Below are 6,000 nucleotides of genomic sequence, written 5' to 3'. Positions count from 1 at the left end.
TAATTAAGTAAGTCCCAGTACGTTCTGAGCATTACAAGGGAAAAAATGATGAAATGCAGTCCCTTTAAGAGCAGTTTAAAAAGAGAAAGCTTTTTTTTTTCTTTTTTTTTTCTTTACTAAAACTAGCTGGTAGCACCCAAAAAGTTTACAAATATCCCAGGACAACTGGCAGTATGCCCAGACTTCAAGGTCGTGTTTTGCAGTACAGTACCTGCAGTACAGATAAGCCTGCTAACAAGAGACGGAGATTCACTCTAAAAGTATGTCTCTGCCCAGCTAAGGCAGCTGGTTTTGCCCCACGTTGGGTGCCAAAACTGTCAATGGTTTAAGGGCGGGTTCGGCCCAATCCCATGATGATTGGTGCAGGGGACCCACGGACCCACGCCCCAGGAAAGGGGAAGGGGGAAAGGGGAAAGAAAAAAGGGAGATGGACCTAGAAACAAAACAGCAGCAACAATCTGAGGAGGAAAGGTAATTTACTAAATAAGATATCGGAAAGCAAAATAACACAATATAATACAATATAATTGGAATTAAAGCTAATAAATCAAATAAAATGAGCAAGAGAGTGTCCGATAAACCGAAGGCCTTACGCTAATGCTGAAGGCGGACGGCAGCGAGCACCCACTGCTGAGTGGATCCCAAAGGAAAGAGAGTGTCCCGTGACCGCAGACAGTTTTTATCTTTCCCTCTGAGCGTAAACACGTAAGAACGCGAAGCATCGCAAAGTCCTCTGGGGAATGGAGTTCTCTTCTGAGACAGGTATACCTGGAACTATCGATGATCCATGGAGCTGGAGCATTAACTCTTTAACTCCAAATGCACTACATGATGATATGATGTGGAATACCAGTACCAAAATATCATAAAACCGTGACATAGGACAAGGGCTGGGCTAGCGATAGAGGGGCTAGGGCTAGAGGGGTTGGGGCTAGAGGGGCTGAGACTAGAGGGGCTGGGGCTAGGGCAAGCGCTGGGCTAAGTCTGGAGGAGCTAGGGCTAGAGGGGCTAGGTCTAGGGCTGCACTAGGGCTAGATTTGCTTGGGCTAGAGGGGCTAGGGCTAGAGGTGCTAGGGCTAGACGGGCTAGGGTTAGAGGGGCAAGGGCTAGGGCTGGGCTAGGGTTAAGACAGGACTAGGGTTAAGGCGGGGCTAGTGCTAGGGCTGGGTTAGGAATAGAGAGGCTAGGGCTTGGGAAATGATAAAGCTAGGGCTGGGTAGAGCTAGGGTTGGGATAGGGCTAGGGCTGAGCTAGGACTAGAGGGGCTAGGGTTTGAGAGGCTAGGCCTAGGGCTAGAGGGGCTAGGGCTCGGGCTGGGCTAGGGCTAGAGGAGCTAGAGCTAGGGCTGCGCTAGGGTGAGGGCAGGGCTAGGGCTATGAATTGGCTAGGGCTAGAGAGGCAAGGGCCAGAGCGTATAGGTCAAGGACTGGGCTAGGTATAAAGCTGGGTTAGGCATAGAGGGGCTAGGGCTATAGCTGCGTTAGGGCAAGAGGTGCTAGGGCTAGCATAGGGTTAGGGCTAGAAGGACTAGGGCTAGGGATAGAGGGTCTAGGGATAGAGGGGATAGGGCAAGGGGGCAATGGATAGCGGGACAATGGCTAGGGCTGGGCTAGGGCTAAAGCTGGGCTAGGGCTAGGGCTAGGCCAGGGCTAGGGCTGAGCTAAAGCTAGGGCTGGGCTAGAGGAGCTAGGATGGGACAGAGGGGCTAGGGCTAAGGTAGAGGCGCTAGGCCTGGGTGAGAGGTGTGAGGGCTGGGCTAGAGGAGCTAGGGTTGGGCTAGGGCTAGGTCTAAGGTTAGAGAGGCTAGGGCTAGGGTTAGGTCTAGGGATAGGGCTAGGGTTAGATGGGCTAGGGTTAGGGCAAGAGCTAGTGCAGGGCTCAGTGGGGCTAGGAATAGGATAAGGGTTGGGGCTAGAGGGGCAAGGGCTGGGCTAGGGCTTGGGCTGGACAAGGGATAGGGCTGGTCTAGGGATAGAGAGTCTAAGGCAAGAGAGGCTACGGCTCGAGGAGCAAGCTCTAGAGGGGCTAGGGCTAGGGCTGTACTACTGCTAGGGCTGGGCTAGAGGGGCTAAGGCTAGGACTGGGCTAGGTCTAGGGCTAGAGGAGCTAGGTCTAGAGGGACTATGTCTATGGCTGGGCTAGGGCTATAGGGGTTAGGGCTAGAGGGGCCAGGGCTAAGGCTGGCCTAGGGCTAAAGGGGCTAGGGCTAGGGTTAGGCTAGGGCTAGAGTGACTAGGGCTGAGCTAGGGCTAGGGTGGCTATGGATAGGGCTAGAGGGGCTAAGGCTATGGCGACAAGGGGTAGGAATGGGTTAGGGCTAGGCTGGGCTAGGTCTAAAGCTGGGCTAGGGATAGGGCTGGGCTAGGGCTAGAGGGGCTCGGGCTGGAGGGGCCAGGGCTAGAGGGGCTAGGACTAGGGCTGGTCTAGGGCTAGATGGGCTAGAAGAGCTAGGGCTATGGTTTGCCTCTGGCTAGAGGGGCTATGGCTAGTGGGGATTGGGCTGAACAAGGGCTAGGCAGGCTAGGGCTAGGGCTGGTCTCAGCCTAGAAAGGCTAAGGCTAGCATGGCTAGGGCTAGGGATGGGCTAGGGATAGATGAGCTAGGTCTAGAGGGGCTAGGGCTAGGGGGCAATGGCTAGCGGGACTAGGGCTAGGGCTAAAGCTGGGCTAGGGATGGGCTAGGGATAGATGAGCTAGGTCTAGAGGGGCTAGGGCTAGGGGGCAATGGCTAGTGGGACTAGGGCTAGGCCTAAAGCTGGGCTAGGGCTAGGGCTGAGCTAAAGCTAGGGCTGGGCTAGAGGAGCTAGGATGGGACAGAGGGGCTAGGGCTAAGGTAGAGGCGCTAGGCCTGGGTGAGAGGTGTGAGGGCTGGGCTAGAGGAGCTAGGGTTGGGCTAGGGCTAGGTCTAAGGTTAGAGAGGCTAGGGCTAGGGTTAGGTCTAGGGATAGGGCTAGGGTTAGATGGGCTAGGGTTAGGTCTAGGGATAGGGCTAGGGTTAGATGGGCTAGGGATTGGATAAGGATTGGGGCTAGAGGGGCTAGGGCTGGGCTGGGGATAGAGAGGCTAAGGCAAGAGGGGATATGGCTAGAGGGGCTAGGGATACAGGGTCTAGGGCTACAGGGAATAGGTCTAGGGCTGGGCTAGGGTTATAGGGGCTAGGGCTACAGCTGGGCTAGAGCTAGAAGGGCAAGGGCTAGAGGGGCTAGGAATACAGGGTCTAGGGCTACAGGGAATAGGGCTAGGGGGGCTAGGGCTAGGGCAGTGCAAGGGCTTGAGGGACTAGGTATAGGGCTGGCCTAGGTCTAGGGCTAGCTTAGGGCTAGGGCTAGGGCTAGAGGGGCTATGTCTTGGCTTGGGCTAGGGCTTGATGGGCTATTGCTAGAGGGGCGAGGGCAAGAGGGGCTAGGGTTAGGCCTAAAGGGGCTAAGGCTAGGGTTGGGCTAGGGCTAGGCCTGAGCAAGGGCTAGAGGGTTATTGCTAGGGTGGGGCTAGGGCTAGATGGACTAGGGCTAAGGGGCTAGGGCTAGGTTTAGGTCTATGGATAGGTCCAGGGTTAGATATGCTAGGGTTAGGGCAAGAGCTAGTGCTAGGCTTAGAGGGGCTAGAGGGGCTAGGGTTTGGCTGGGGCTGGGGCTAGGGCTGGACAAGGGATAGGGCTGGGCTTGGGCTAGAGGGGCCAGGCCTAGAGGGGCTAGGGCTAGAGTAGAGCAGGGCTAGAGTAGAGCAGAGCTAGGGCTAGGCTTAATGATATATGGGCTATGGGTTGGACTGTGCTAGGGCTAGAGGGGCTAGGGTTGGGATAGGGCTAGGGTCGGGCTAGGGGTAGAGGGGATAGGGCTAGGGCTGGACTAGTGCTAAAGAAGCTATGTCTAGGGCTGGGCTAGGTCTAGAGGGGCTCGTGCTAGAGGAGCCAGGGATAGAGGGGCAAGGGCTAGAGCAGAGTAGGGCTAGGGCTAGGCCTAGGGATATATGGCCTATGAGTTGGCCTGGGCTAGGGCTAGGATTAGGGCTAGATGAGCTAGGGCTAGAAGGGCTAGGGCTGGGATAGGGCAAGAGGGAATAGTGCTAGGGCTGGGATAGGGCTAGAGGGAGTATTGCTAGAGGGGCGAGGGCAAGAGGGTCCAGGGTTAGGGGGGCTAGGGCTAGGTCTGGGCTAGTTTTAGAGGGGCTATTGCTAGAGGGGATAGGGCTAGAGCTGGGCTAGGCCTAGGGCTGGGTTGGGCCAGAGGGTCTAAGGCTGAGCTAGGGCTAGAAGGGCAAGGGATAGGGCTGGATTAGGGCTAGTGCTGGGATAGGGTTAGATGGGGTAGGGCTGGAGGAGGTTAGGACTTGGGCTAGAGGGGCTAGGGATAGAGGAGATAGGGAAAGGGCTGGGCTAGGACTAAAGATGTTCTTGGGCTAGAGGGGCTAGGGCTAGAAGGTTCATAGGTTCATAAGGTTGGAAAGGACCTACAAGATCATCTAGTCCAACCATCCTCCTATCACCATCCCTACCCACTGAACTACTAAATCAAATCCCTTAGCACCTCATCTAAACGCTTCTTGAACAGCGCTAGGGATGGTGCCTCAACCACCTCCCTAGGCAGGCCATTCCAGTGCCTGACCACTCTTTCAGAGAAAAAATGTTTCCTCAGGTCTAATCTAAATCTTCCCCGGTGCAACTTGTGGCCATTCCCTCTCGTCCTGTCATTATTTATCAGGGAGAAGAGGCCCACCCCCTCCTCACCACAACCCCCCTTCAGGAAGTGGTAGAGTGCAATAAGGTCTCCTCTGAGCCTCCTCTTCTCCAGACTAAACAATCCCAGCTCCCTCAGCCGCTCCTCATAAGACTTGTGCTCCAGACCCCTCACCAGTTTTGTTGCCCTTCTCTGAACACGCTCCAGGGCCTCAATGTCCTTCTTGTAGTGAGGGGCCCAAAACTGAACACAGTACTCGAGGTGCGGCCGTACCAGAGTTGAGTACAGGGGGATGATCACCTCCCTGCTCCTGCTGGCTACACTATTTCTAATACAGGCCAGGATGCTGTTGGCCTTCTTGGCCACCTGGGTACACTGCTGGCTCATGTTAAGCCGAGCATCAACCAACACCCCCAGGTCCTTTTTCTCTCTACATTCTTCAAGCCATTCTGCCCCAAGCCTATAGCATTGCATGGGGTTATTGTGGCCAAAGTGACAGTAAGACCCGGCACTTGGGTCTTATTGAACCTCATCCCATTGAGCTCAGCCCAGCTATTCAGCCTATCCAAATCCCTCTGAAGGGCCTCCCTACCCTCATTCAGTTTGACACAACCTCCCAACTTGGTGTCATCTGCAAACTTACTGAGGGTACACTCAATCCCCTCGTCTAGGTCTTCAATAAAGATATTAAACAAGATGGGCCCCAAAACTGACCCTTGGGGGACACCACTCGTAACAGGACGCCAGCTGGACTTAAATCCATTAACCACTACCCTCTGGGCACGGCCCTCCAGCCAGTTCTCCACCCAGAGAAGAGTGAACCTGTCCACACCACGGGCTGCCAGTTTCCTCAGGAAAATACTGTGGGAGACTGTGTCGAAGGCCTTGCTGAAGTCCAGGTAGACTACATCAACAGTCTTTCCCACATCTACCTGTCTGGTCACCCAGTCATAGAAGGAGATAAGGTTGGACAAGCACGACCTGCCCTTTGTGAACCCGTGCTGGCTGGGTCTGATCCCCTGGTTGCCATGCACGTGTCGTGTGATCTCCCTCAAGATCATCTGCTCGATAACTTTCCCTGATACCGAGGTCAGGCTGACAGGCCTGTAGTTCCCCGGGTCTACCTTACGGCCTTTCTTGTAGATGGAAGTCACATCGACAAGCCTCCAATCCTGTGGGACCTCTCCAGATAACCAGGAATGCTGATAGATGGCAGAAAGTGGTTTGGCAATTACCTCTGCCAGCTCCCTCAGCACCCTTGGGTGGATCCCATCTGGCCCCATTGACTTGTGGCAGTTCAGATGGAGGAGTAGATCTCTGACTGT

Source organism: Cyrtonyx montezumae, unplaced genomic scaffold, assembly GCF_038088225.1.
Source record: "Cyrtonyx montezumae isolate F1298 unplaced genomic scaffold, pur_monq_1.0 scaffold_31, whole genome shotgun sequence".
In the NCBI taxonomy this organism is placed as follows: domain Eukaryota; kingdom Metazoa; phylum Chordata; class Aves; order Galliformes; family Odontophoridae; genus Cyrtonyx; species Cyrtonyx montezumae.
Note: the sequence above shows the minus strand (reverse complement) of the source record.